Source organism: Panicum virgatum, chromosome 7N (genome assembly GCF_016808335.1).
Source record: "Panicum virgatum strain AP13 chromosome 7N, P.virgatum_v5, whole genome shotgun sequence".
NCBI classification, from domain to species: domain Eukaryota; kingdom Viridiplantae; phylum Streptophyta; class Magnoliopsida; order Poales; family Poaceae; genus Panicum; species Panicum virgatum.
Genome location: NC_053151.1, coordinates 31,836,393 through 31,850,883, shown reverse-complemented (window position 1 = coordinate 31,850,883; position 14,491 = coordinate 31,836,393). Strand labels below are relative to the sequence as shown.

Genomic DNA, 14,491 nt, shown 5'->3' with positions numbered 1-14,491 from the left:
TGGCCGGAGGTGGCTCACGGAGCTACCCTCGGTCATCTGGAGCCTAAGGACGACCCCAAGCAGAGCTACAGGTTTCTCTCCGTTCTTCCTCGTCTATGGCGCCGAGGCCATCCTCCCCACCGACTTGGAATACGGGTCGCCAAGGCTCAAGGCATATCAAGAGCAACGAAACTAGCGAGCTCGCGAAGACTCGCTGGACCAAGTGGACGAGGCTCGAGACATGGCGCTCCTCCACTTTGCGCGCTACCAACAGTCCTTGCGAAGGTATCAAGCGCAGAGGGTCCGGCGCCGAGACCTCAACGAAGGGGACTTGGTGCTAAGGCTTCGACAGGACAACAAGGGCCGCCACAAGCTCTCACCTCCATGGGAAGGACCATACATAATCGCCGAGGTGCTCAAGCCCGGCACGTACAAGCTAGCCAACGAAAAAGGCGAAGTCCTCACCAACGCTTGGAATATACAACAGCTACGTCGCTTTTATCCTTAGCATTTCAAGCTATTTGTATATTGTTCGTACTCGCATTTTCAATTTCCCGAAATGATAAGGAAGTACGCTTTACTTATTGCTTTTTGGGAACATTCCCGACCCTCGAGGGCTCGAGCGCGCACGAACATCGAGGTACGCTCGGCTTTACCCTCGGCAAAGCCGAGCCTCCCTCGGGGGCTACTACGGGGGGAACCCCCGAACGTCCCCAAAAAGTCGCCAATGTTTTTTCGAAATATTTCCGTCTCGACCATAAGCTTCTCGTATCCTTGGAAAAAACGGACGCGAGGCATAAGCAACTACGGTACGGGGCTGGCCGAGTCGTGGGGCCGCCTACGCCTCCGGGATACGGCACCCCCCTCACCACCCTACGCCTACGTTGCTTATGAATGCGAACTTCCTCGCAGATGTTTATCTAAGTCGCATACGAAGAACACGGAAGTAAAGTAAAAAAAACACAGGCTCGAACACACGAGGCCACGACAGGCCACACATTCAAATTATGAAATAAAATTTCATATATTCATAGGATGCGATTACAAAGAGCGACTGTGATAAACACTAATCTATTTACAATGGGCTTCGAGGCCCAACTTTCCTACAGGCTACCATCCCCCCCTGCGGGTTTTCAGGGGCGTCGAATTCCGCGATGGGAGGGATGTCTGCCTCGAGCTTCTCGGCGAGGACAATGGCGAATTCCTCCGCGGCTGCGTCAGCTTCATCCATGATGACCGACGCGGCGTCCGCATCCGCATCATCGGGAACGACGTACCCCGACGACACCCTCTGGAGATCCATGAGGTAATGTGTCGAGGCCACGGCGAGAGCCCGCAGGACACCGAGGCGGAAGGTACTCTTGGCGTGTTCGGCAATCCGGCCGCCTAGCGCGCGCAGGCGGCTGATCACCGAACTGCCCGAGACGGTGCCCTCCCCCTCGAGCTCTTGACACACGCTCACGGTGGTCTGCTCCAGCTCAGCGAACTCCATCTGTGCCGCCGTGAGCGCGGTGTGGACCGCTTCCTTCGCCGCGGTCTCATCCGCCACCTTTTGCGTCAGCTCTGAGCAAAGGAAATCAACATTAGCCACGAAAGAAAGCAAAACGACGGAAAATCGAAGGTACTCACCCGCCATGTTCTTTTGCGCCTCCTCCCTCTGGGTACGGGCGGCCTCCTCGAGCGAGGACATGGAGGCTTCCTTTTCCTTAAGGCTAGCCCCCATGTTCTGGAGGGCCACCTCCCTCTCTTCGAGGGCCACACCCTGTTCCTGGAGGGTCCCGGCGAGCGCAACCACGGCCACCTCTTTGTGGAGGAGCTCGGCTTTCTACTGCTCAAGAGTGGCGCTGAGGCGTTGCAGCTTGGCGCTCTGCGCCTCAGCCTCCCGAGCTCTTTCCTCGAGCGTCATCCGAAGGTGCTGCAGCTCGGCAGCTCGCGCCTCGGCTTCCCGGGCCTTCTGCTCTGCTGTCGCCCTCTGGGCGTTCCGCTCATCGGTGACCCGCGCCAGTTCCTCCTCCAGCGCTCGCTGACGCGCCCCCAGATCGGCCATTTTTGTATTGGCGTCGATGTTTTTGAGCACCAGCTCGGCGTTGTGTTACCCGAGCTGGCTCATCTGGGAGTACAGCCGGTTCATCTCGACGCTCTTTTGGCGCGAGATTTCCCTCAGCTGCTGCAAAGGGGGAGGGTGTGGGTGAGGACGCGTAAAAGCTAAAACCGAATCCGAGCAATTTCCGGGGGGAAATACTTACCTGGCTGACCTGGTAATCCCCATTCTGATGGAGCTGATAGGCGCGATCGAGGGCCTGCAAGATCTCGCGCCCAACGCCCATCTGCTTGTTTCAGGCCTCCTCCTCCTCCTGCTCCTTGCGAAGGAACTCTGAGGGGACACCGGACGGGACGATAACCCCGAGGTGGCTCCCCTCCGACACCCCCGCTTCGAGCACGCCCGCGCTGGCCGACGCGAACTCGGCAATATGTGCGGCGGCGCTCGCCGCAGCAGCGGGGTCGATATCCATCGAGTCCCCATACTCCTCGCTGCTGTCTGGCAGCTCCACCACCGCCGTTGCGCCCCCCTGCGCCGTGGGCACAGGCACTATCGCGGCGGTACCCTCGTCTCGGGCCTCGGGGGGCTCCGAGATGGGGGCTCCTTCTACCGCTGGCGCCTCTTGCGCCATTTCTTCTGCGAGACCCTCGCCCTCGGCCCTCGAAGGCTCGAAGACGGGGGTCTCATCCGCAGTTTGGCCGGCAGGGTGCTCCTGCGCGCCCCCGCCAGTTTCTCCTCCTATGTCCGGCCGGGCGGCGATATCTGCGTCGCCCTGACCGGCCTCAACATCAATGACCGCTTGGGCGGCGCCACCGGCACCGCCCTGGCCGGTCTCCTCGGCGTCGGCCGCTTGAGCAGCCGCCTCGGCGCCACGGTGGCCGGCGTCACTCTGACCGGCGTCACCCTCCTTCTCCTGGGCTTGCTGCGCCGCCTGGGCCCCTCGGGCCACTGCCTCCCGTAGCCTAGCGGCCGCCGCCTCGAGATCCAAGGCGGGCGGGGGCTGCGGCGCCGTGTGCGGAGTGCTACGAGCCCCGGTCTTGAGAGCCTCCGAGGACTCAGGTGTGGCGGGCCGCGGCTTCCCCTCTGCCTGAGCGAGCTGGCGCGCCTTATCGTGCGCCGCCTTCCTTTTCCTCTTCCTCTCGGCCTTGGCCTCCGCCGCGTCCTTCCGCCTCTTCATCTTCTCCGCGTGGAGGCGATTGATCAGGCGCTGTTCTGGGACCGGAGGCCTCGAGGTGCCGCATCTCAAACCCTGTACAACACACACAGATGGGGTCAGGAAAGGGGAACTACACGATGCACGACGAGTTCGAAGCCAAAACTCACCAGGGAAATATACCCCGGCTCGGGGCGCATCTTGATCCTCCAAAGATCCGTGGGATCTTGGGGAAACTCCGCCACCGCATACCTCGCCCTCCGATCGGCGTTGGGGTGGGAGAGAAGCTTGCTCGACGTCCTCGAGCCCTCGACCTTGCTCCCGGGGATGAGCCGGTAAATCGGCAGGGCCCTCTCCACAAGAGGGATCACCCTCTGCCGGTGAAAGTTCGCGATGACGGCCGCCGCTGTCAACCCCTTCCTCGCCAAGCGCGCCAGCGCGTCGGTGAGGCCCTCGAGCCTGGCTTGTTGGGCTGGGGGCGACACCCCCCAGTCCCACTTCGCCGGACGCTCCCGAAGAACCTTGTTGGTAAACGCCGGGAGCGCGCCGCTGAAGTTTCGAAGGTAGAACCACCCTCGGCTCCACCCGGAGTTGTTTGTTGTCATCTTGCTTGTGATGTAAAGGTTCCGCCGGTTCGGGCGGACGTGGAGCGTCAAGCCACCGGCATGCGCGAACCGCCTCGGCTGATTCCGCACGTTCTCGACGAAGAGCTCGCCGCGGAACAGGTGGATCCAGAGATCCCAGTGGACGTCGATGCCGAGGTACCCCTCGCAGACGGCGATGAAGACCGCCGCCTGCGAGATGGAGTTGGGGCTGAAATTGTGCAGCTCCACTCCGTAGTACTCGCACAGCGCCCTCATGAACTTGCTGGCGGGGACGCCGAAGCCCCGTTCGTGGAGGCGCACGAAGCTCACGACGTAGCCCTGCGGGGGCTTCGGCTCAGACTCGTCCGGGTGCGGGGAAATCCACGCCGGCGCCCCCGTGTCGGAGTTCCGCGGCAGCAGCCGTTCGGCGACCAGCTGCTCCAGCACCGCGACGGTGGCGGAGGACTTCCCCCATGGCAAGGGCTCCTGGATGTCCGACATCTCCGAGAGTCAAGGGGGGATGGAAAAAGGAAGACTCCGAAATGGCTAAAGTCTCTCTCTCTCTCTTTCTCCCTTCCCCTTCTCGCTCTTGGCTACGGGTTCGGAAAGCAGCGGAGGCGGAGAAGGCGAAGGCGAAGCGGGACGGAGGCAAATGGCCAGGTGAACCCAAAACATTCCTTTCTTCTCCGTATTTATTTACCACGGGGGGCGCACCCACAGCGACGGCCCATATCTACCGCATTCAATGCGGTAGATTTTGATATCACTGATGGGTGGGCCCCACGACCACGGAGTTTCCCACGCGCGCACGCAGCGATAAATGCGGCACGGTAACCGGCGGGCGCGACGCGACTGTTGTGTTATCCCATCCGTCAGCCGCCTCCCACGCCGCTCCGTCTGCCCGAGGCCGACGCCTGAAAAGGCGCGCCCACGTCGCACCACACGAATCGGGCCACGTTTTCCCACCACCAGCGGAAGACCCGCGCGCACGACTTGCGACTCCACGTCGTTTCAAACCAAGACGGAATATTCCTTCAGGGGTCTCTTTACCCTCGAAGGAATTGCGTTTTGAGGCCTTACTGATCAGGGGATCGAAGCTTGGCCCTTCAGGGGGTTCGACAGGCGCCCTAGATCACCAGAGTCAGGGACTGCAGGGATGTGCCGTACAAGCTACCCTCGAATGCGGAGTTCGAGACATCCTACGCAGTGTTCAAGGCCAGTCGAGAGGTGCCTAGAAGGGGGATCCCATCGAGGGAGAGCATCGAGCCCTCGAACCCTACCGAATGGGTTCGAGCCCCGCCTAGCGAACCCTCGCGAGCGCTTTATGAGACGTGTCTATGGACCACGAGCCGACCCCTATCAAACGGGGCACGGACGTCCACTTGAACAACCCGCTAATAGCTCACTGAAGCAGCCATAGCTCGCGGCCCGGGCATGGGTAGCATGGTGCGCGTCACCCCTCCTCCCTGCGGAAGGGCGACGAGGGTCGTAATTGAAGTCGAGGGTTTCCCCTGAACGCCTTCACACGGGCCTAGGCTCGGGGGCTCCTCGCACACCACGGTTCAAAACCACACCCTCGAATAAATCGACAACCATCACTTATGAAGCTCCACGCGTAAACCGAACCCACCGCTATTAGCGTACGTCCCCCTAACGGCTAAAGCTGAACGCCAGATCGCCGTACCAGCACTAAGAGTGCCGAGGCCGGCTGAAAAAGTGCCGATGCCGGCTGAAAAGACGCTGGACGGCCATCCCAGTAAAGCTACCCAGTGGGACAACGTTTGTAGCCCTTGGACGAGCACAAACGCTCCTCCAAGGCCTCGGGGGCTACACCCGCGGGTGCGCTGACGCGCCCCCGCGAAGGAGACTTCACACATATTCGAGGGTCGTAACTCTATGTATACCCCTATACCCTCGGTAATCCTCCCCACAGAGGAGAAAGGGGACTTTATTGCTTAATGCAAGTAAAGATTACAAAGGGTCACCGGCGCGAAGCCATCGAAAGATACAAACACCTTGCCACCTACGTGGCAATTTTCCCTGTCTTGGGGAGGAGCGAGCGACGAAGAAAGGCACCAAGCCCCTAGTTGACGCAGCGGCGAGGCTGCTAGGGATGCGAGAAGCGGCCCCCAGACCTCACGGGTCCAGCGGGACGCTCTCCTCGCAAGCCTTCTTCTAGCGTCTCCTCCACCGAAGACCACGCGGGGGGTCAAGCTGGCGGACAGCGTCCTCCGCACCGTCTCCCCGAGAGCAACCTTGTCGCCGGGGGGGACGATGCAAAAAACAGCCGCCGGACCTGGCGCCAGCGCCCCGGTCAGGCGTCTCCATCCCCCTTCAGGCTAGGGGACATCGCAGGAGCAGGACCCCACGGGCCCAATGCTCTTCTGCTGATCCCACTGAAGCTGAGGGATGGTGCGCACGCCCACTCCGGTCTTCCCCAACTGCTCGCAAGCATTTTTCTAGCGCCAAAAGCCTAAAAAAGCCAGGCCACCTCATCTGGGGGCCGGTCGCGAAAAGGCAAAGGAAACATTACAAGATTTAGGCAATGCTGGAAGAAAGAGTCGGAAGGCTGGAGAAGAAGGGAAATCCCACGACCCCTATTTATAACTGCGCCGGGCACAAAGCTTCGAGCTTTTCGAAGAGCGGAGGCTTGTATCGCCCGTGACAAAGCAGCGCTCCACGAGCAAAGGATGTCCTCGGTCCCTGCGCCGAGACACGACCGAACGAAATAAAGCGGAGCTGAGCCCCCGGATGCTAAGCGGTGCAGCATCGGCCCTGGCCGGATGCCCTCGAACGGCGCGCCGTAAAGCAACCAGGAACGCTGGGGCCAAGGCCCTACGTACGGGACAGCACGATGGGAGCACCAGCTGCCAAGCAGCGGGTGCCACCGTCACCCTGGCCCCCTCAGTGCGCGGACACGTCTTGTCCTTTACACAAACAAACGAAGACGCGCGCGCCTCGAAGTACTCCCCCCACGGGCGTACTATCCCGACCGGCGTGTTGTCACATCCGCCGGGCCTGCGCTCAGGCGCGCCCAGCGGGTGCACGACTTCGACTAAACACGTCAAGGGGGAAATCGCGGAAACACCCTTTGGCCGAATCCATCAACTCGACCAAAGCCTCGGGGGCTACTGTCGGGTGCCACAATTAGGGACACCCTAATTGGGGTACTAAAGTCGCTTTAAAAAACACAAACACCTGTTAAAACAACTGGGCCCACGAAGGCCCACGGCCTGCTTCCCGTCCGGGAGAAAGGAAAGGACTCAAAGAAGCCCAGCATGTGGCCCGTTCGCACCCCTCTCGGGCCCACCGGACAATCTCCGCCTCGCTCGAGGGTAGCGGATCTACCCTCGAGCGGGTCACTCATCTCCGCCTCGCTCGAGGGCTCCCCTCGGGACCCTCGACCGCGCAAACGCATCTCCGCCTCGCTCGAGGACAGCGGACCTGCCCTCGAGCGGGTGGCCAGTCTCCGCCTCGCTCGAGGCCGTCTCTCGGCACAAGGGACAAACGGCCCCGCCGCCCAACCAACCGCCGTACGAAGGCATTAAAGGCCAGCCACTCCGCCACGGCTCAAAAGACGGGCGGCGTCAGACTGCCACTCCCGCAGTGGATGTGACCGGCGTCCCGACCACTGACCACGGTCACCGCTCCGCCACCCCGGTCGCTGTAGCAACACAGTGGGCATTCAACGCGGGACAAGACAAGTTGGCGCCGCCCCCGTTACTGTCACGCCGACATCAACCATCCGAACACACCTCCCCCTGGGGAAGGGGTCTGGCGATGTCACGTGCCCTTCAGAGAGGGGCACTCTGCATGCGCGGGCGGGACCCCGGACCTCCCTCTCATGGGGTCCGGGACTTCCACGCGCCCCCGGACCTTCTAGTGCGCACGCTCGCACCCCGACCAGGGGGTCCGGGACCATCCCACGCCATTACTACCGCTGGGACACTGCGGGACGACCGGCACAATCTTCGCAGGGCCAAGGACGGAGCCCAGGACGACAGCGCCGCGCGCCGCCTTCCCACAGTACACTTTCTACAGTGTTCGACCACTATACCCGCGATTCGGGGGAAAACGACGACTTCCGCGCCCCTACACTCATGTACACCGCCCCTCCTTACAACTATAAAAGGAGAGGGTGGGCTTCCTTTTGCGTGTGGATAAAAACTTTCTCCAATCTAAGGTGAGCAGCAGGTTCTCTGGTCTTTCTCCCTCAGAAAGGTCTCTGCACTACTGAGCACTCACCTCAACCGACTCCACTCCTAGCAGAGACTTGGGAGCTTCCCTCCCTCTCTCGCTTTGCTTGTATCCCCTACTACAAGCACTCCGGGTGCAAGATAATACAGTGCCCTCGCACACCCCCTTTGCTGGACGTACGGCCCCGCGGCCGGAACCAGGATAAAACCGTGCGTTACTGTGTTGCCTCTTGCATCATCATCTGGGACGAGGAAACACGTAGCATTTACTAGTTGGGATTCAGGCCCCTCGGGTCGGAACACCGACAGTTACAAAAGAGGTAACGTACATCCATGCACTATCCCTTACTCCAGAACATTTTATGCCTGTAAGCAGTCCCGCTGCTCCGAGTCTGACAATGTAATCGTTAGGTGGTGATGTGGCATACCACCATGGCAAAAATATACAAATAACCTCTAATTTCTATCATCTTTTACCAGTCAATCCACTACTCCCCACTCCCCTGTCTCTCTCTCCTCGCTCCGTCCCCCATCTCTCTCCTCAGTTGGCTCCTTCGTGCGGGTCAAGCCCAAGCCACTGCCATCCCAGGACTCCTTCGACTACTCCTACAACGGCCTCGGCCTCCCGTACTCGGAGCCGGAGCCGATAACGCCGAGCAGCGGCGTCGCGATGCTCAAGACGGAGGAGGCCGCGCCGGGCGTGGTAAGGGGTAAACGCTACTGCGGGGTCCGGCAGCACCCGTGGGGCAAGTTTGCGGCGAAGATCTGGGACCCGCCAAAGAACGGCGCGCGCGTCTAGCTCACCACCGACACTGCCGAGGATGCCACACTCGCCTACGACCGCGCCGCCTACCGCATGCATGGCTCCCGCGTGCTCCTCAACTTCCCACTCCGCATCAGCTTGGAGATAGCTACCGCCACCACCACCGGGACAAGCGGACATCGCCCGAGCCCTTGACCTCCTCGCACTCGTCCTTCTCCACGTCCTCCTCGTCCTCTTGCTCAACGAGCGGCTCGACGAAATGGTGAAAGCGAGACGTACGAGGCCACGGCCGCGACGATGGCCTTAGCCCTGGTGCCCCTGCCTTCCCAGCTCAACCGGTCGGCCTAGCCATGGTTTCCTGTCGTGGTGGCAGAGTCGGCGAAGGCAATGAGGCGTGCCACGATGGACTCGCAGCAAAGGCACGACGCAACAACAGGACGAGGCTCCTAGCATCGCACCTGCATGGTGCCAGCCGGGGCAAGGAGCTGTCGGCCTAGGCGCCGCCCGTGCAAGCAAGGAGCTTGGGCACTTGCCCCCTTTTCAATCATTCTCCACTTGGACGGCGGTGCCGAGGCATCAGACGACCATGCTAGCAGCCCCGACGGTGAGGTCCAGGTCCAGCGGCTGGAAGTGCACCTTGCTGAAGACCCACGCCACGCGCTCCTGGCCATGCTCAGGGCCGTCGACCGCGGCAGCCCATGCCTCGCTAACGGCCGCCGCTGCGCCACGCCCGTGGCCGCATCCCGTGCCGGCCACCGCCACGCCTCCCCCATGGACCCATCCGCGCCACGCCACGCTCATGGCCGCATCCCGCGTCGGCCGTCACCGTGCCAACACCAACGGCCACTACTGCGCCACACCCGTGGATGCATCCCGCGCCGGCCTCCCCCACGGCCACCGCCGTGCCACGACAACTGTGAAACCGCCAAGTTAAACGGCTTAATTAAACGTAATGGTCATTATTTGAACGCATCAGACACATTAGCTTAATTAAGTGTAACCTGACAGCCTGTTTCCAACCCACAGTCCGATCGAAACACACCAGAAGTCTCGCGCGACGGCGAGCACAGACGGTACCGGCATAATATAATTTCACAGAAATAGATAATAACATAAATATTTATAAAACAGTTTTAAATTTAGAATTTATATAAAATAAATGACAGCAGCGGAAGAAAATATGACCTGAGAGAAGGAAATTTGATTGAGAACCAATAAAACAAAACGATAACTACGAACATGTGTGGACGTCACATCGAGCCCACTGATGCGAATCCTGGTTAGCTTCTATACCTGAAACAGGGTAAACAACAAACCCTGAGTATACTAATACTCAGCAAGACTTACCCGACTATGGTTATACATAGCCCACTATCTAGACATGCACGGCTTTTTGGTTGTGGGTTGTTTTGCGGAAAACCATTTAAGAGTGAATCCTTACTTTCAATATTTTAGCTCAAGATTAGGAATGAGTACCTATTTTCTATGGTTTGCATTTCTACACCAATCAGTGTGGAAAAAACAATTGATTAGGCACAGCCATATAGATCATTTCACTCCCTTCCATGTTCTTACTACGATGTGACTCGGAGATCAAGGTGCTCATGTCCGAGAGCGACTGACGGCGAATCGATCCGATTTAACCTTGCAAGGTGGACCTAACCAACACGGCACGTATTAGCCCCGTCGGACCATACGGACCAACCATTCCCCTCCCCGCCTCGAACTACAGGACCGCCCCATCATCATATGGTCAGCCGAGCTCAACGTGAGACCACCAAAAGTAAACATATGCAACCCCATTTTTCCGCGACTACTCGACTACCCCAGGAGGTGAGATGGAGTCCTGTACTTTCGAGGTGAGGCAGTACTCGGCTTACCGGTTTCGACTACCTCCTACTCCCGGTATGCGGTGAGTACAATTCAAACATGACCAGCAGGGCCGACAACGGTACGGTCCTTAACCGACACAGACGGGGCTAGACAGTTCCCGCCCGGTCTCCAATTCATTTCCTTTCCTCCATATCCCAATATTCTATAATCAAATCATAAAGATATCCTATATCTCGCGAGTAACCGGAAATTACTCGACTTCTACTGAATCCTATTTTTAGCATGGCAAGGATAACGACATACACATACTAGTATTCCGACCAATGGATCCTAGGAATCATGCAACTAGGGTTTCATCCAACGCCTAGAAACTTAATGCATAATCAAGTAAATATATATATAACATTTCATAAGTTAAAATAGTAGGTTATGCTTCGGGGCTTGCCTTACTTGCAGGTTAAGTTAGTTTGCTTGACGCCGAGCTTGATCCATGGCGATTCCACCTGGGTGAACTCCCAATTGATCAACCGCGACTTCGTGAACGATAAGCGCATATTCCGGCTCTACATGAATGATAAAATGCTATGCATTAGTGCAATGGATGAATGCATGCATTTACGAAACAAACATAAACTACACAGTGAAGTGCGGTGACTACTCGATAACCAACAGATAGGGCAGTCAGTTACCGAACCACTAACTATTTACTAAACCACTATAAGAGGCAACACTAGTATATCTACTAACAACAAGAAAACTATTTTAATTAACTAAGTCCTAATTAAATTTAACTAGTTTATCAAGCATAAAATAATTATTAGCAACTAACTAAATTATTTTGGCATGAACCCCAAAAATATGTTTTTAATACAAACTAGCTAAATTCACCATGAGTAAAATAGATTTACTAAAATAGATCATGAGTACATTCTAGTGATGAGCAAAATCTAGCATGAAACAGCTACTGATACAGTGTTCTAATTTAAATTAACAAGATTTTTCTTACATATAATTTATTCCTTAATTTATAGATATACTAAGATATGGAGAACCCAATTAAAATATCAAACTATGTTTTCTAAACATGAAATTTTTATAGTGGACTACACATGCATAAAATGAAGTACCGCAAAAATTTCATAATTTTTGGACTAGCAGATTTGCAGAAATTAATTAATAAACCTAACCACAATTTAAATTTTTCCAAGGGTAAAAAGATCATTTTGCAAGAATTAATATTTTTCCCTTATAGATACAGATGTAACCACTCTAACAAAACTAATTTTGTATTTTTAATATTTTTCCTTGATTTGTTATGCAGTCTACAAGTTTTCGTCAAATGAATAAAAGTTAGAAAATCCTACCCGGCCATGGCCGGCGGCGGGCACAGGGCGGCGGCGTTCGGTGGCGAGGCCGTTCCGGCCGCGACAGGGCCAGGCGGCGGCGTGGCAACGCGGTGTGAGCATCAGTGCAGGTGGGTGGGCTCGGTGCGCGCGGGGTGAGATGCGAGGTCGCGTGAGCGCGGCCCGCACCGTGCGGTGGCGGCAGGCAGGTCGGCCGGCGGCGGCATGGCCGCGTTCCGGCGTCGACAGCACCTGAAACAAAGGGAACGAAGGCCGAGAAGGACGAGGGCTCACCGTGGGATCGATTTTGGGGATCAATTTAGACGGTAGTGGTCCGGAGGCGCAGATCGATGGAAGGGGCGGATGCTCTGTTCTTGGTTTCTGGAGGTTGAAGAAGAGCTGAGCGAGAGAGTGAAAGGAATGAGAGGAAGCGCAGGAGAGAAGGAATGGCAGGTGGCGAGGTCGGAAGGAGAGCGTGAAGGACTTGACGACGTCACTGGCGGCCGGGCGACGCAGCAAGCTTCGCTGACGGCCAGCGCACGGTGTTAGCGGGCGACGTTCGTGGCCAACTTGGGCACGGCTTGGTCTGTGTGTGTGGATGCTTCCACAATTAGTGCTAATGATTATATCAATCTCTCAATTAATCCTAATTAAAGTAATTATTACGTGGGTTGTTACACGAACGGCCACCGCCCGCGCACCCATGGATACGAGGACTTGTGCATGTCCACCAGAGCATGCCGATGGGCACGAACGCGGTGAGGAGCAGCAAGACGATGCGATAGAGTGCGGCACGAAGGAGGTCCGTGCGCCCGGCCCTGAACCTTGTGTGTTGTTGTGGTGGCAAGGAAGAAGGAGGAGGTGCACGATGTGGTGTGTGGCCGCCGTGGTGGACGCACCACCGCCCGTGAGCTCCACAACATGCCATTGTGGAGCTCGGGCAGCTCCAATGGAGGCCAGCGGTGATGCGGTAATTCCAGCGGGGAAACAAGTGGGAAGGGTGAGGCAGTGGAGTACGGAAGGATGCTTGCCAGAGTAATCGGGCGGGGAAGGCCAGTGGCCGCCATATTTGGCTCGGCGTTGTCCAAGCTGAAGTGGAGGAAGGGAGGGGATGAGGTTGAGGGAGGTGCTTGGGAAGCAATGGACTTATTAAAAGTTAAAGATGAATAAAATTGGAGGTTTTTTTTGCAAATGTTTGCGACCGTGGTGCCACGTGGCATGCCACGTCGGCTTTAGAGGGTTGCGTGGCACATTTGGGTCCTCGAGTGGAACACTTACACAGTTTAGGGACCTAGGTGGATAATTTGAGAGTTTAGGAATTTAGATGAAATTGCAGAATAAGTTTGGGACCGGAGGTGCAATTTACTCAAAAAATAATAAGGATCACCACAACAGCCGCCGCCGCCGCCAGACCCTCTCATCACCGCCCCTAGTCCACCTCCACCTTTGTCCCCCTGGTGGCCTCGCTAGTAGGTGGAGGAGCGGAGATCTGTCCTCTACATAGATCTAGTCTTTTAGTTTTCTTCTAGATTTGGTTCTACAGCAACATTAACGAGGTAGTGGTGATGATGGTGCCGTGGAATAAGGTCTCTCCGATTTTTCCCTACCTTGACGACATCCGATCCGGTGCCGACGAGGGGCCAATGAGAGTTGGTTCTGCCAGATCTGAAGGTTCTAGGGATAAAAATAGTCGTGAACGGACGGGAAAACTCTTCAACCATTTTTATTTTTATATTTTATTACGGAAAACGGGAGCGGGAGCTGAATAAAAAGGAAGCAAAAACGGGATATACAGGTTACGCAACCGGAAAATTTACCGAAAGATATTGTTGTTTAATCTCTATTCACCTTGTATGAACACTACGTACTCTTATACGCAACCTGTTTTTTCAAAAAAAACATGATTACGGATTCATACTTTCTATGTTTAAACGTGAAGTGCACTGATTGATGTTGTGGAGCAAGTGAAGATATATAGTGTGCCTAATAAATCTTTTCTGGATTTCATAAATACGGAACTAATACGGGAGCATCCTGGTTTTTAAAAACGGGATCCAACAAATATGGACGGGATACACTCCTTCCGTATTTCGGTCTGTTTCCGTACTTGTTTGTAAATACAAAATGGACGGAATAAATAAAGAAATACGGGTGGGACGGGACAAGATTTTTTCTATCCATTTTCATCCTTAGAAGGTTCTCTCTAGATCTCTACAGTCGGTGTGTCAATCAGAAAATGCAGTTGGCTGTTTTTTATTGTGACGATTTCGACCTCTTCTTTCGGTTTGTTCTACGATAAAATTTGATTTCTTTAACCCTCTGTTTTGGTGGTGAAAGATTGCAAATCTTGTGTTGATTGGGATGTTCTCAAGCTGATTTTTCTTTCAACAGTTGGCGTAGGACGGTAGGAGGACACCGAGAACAGCGGGTACGGGTCCCAGTTGGCGACCGCGCGCCCGCTGGACGTGCACGGGACCCTGGCGTGCGACGGCGGGCACGCCGACCAGACCAGCATTAGATGCCGGCCGGGGCGCGTGGGTACGTGCGGCATGGCACCTGCCGGCTGCCGCGACCCCGCCGCGTCCGTTTAAGCTTGGAC

At 56.3% G+C, this 14,491-nt stretch overlaps 1 pseudogene; it reads left to right on the top strand.

The window, feature by feature from the left end:
- Positions 1–220: 220 nt before the first annotated feature.
- Positions 221–9,064, top strand: LOC120681154 (annotated as a pseudogene).
- Positions 9,065–14,491: the final 5,427 nt, after the last annotated feature.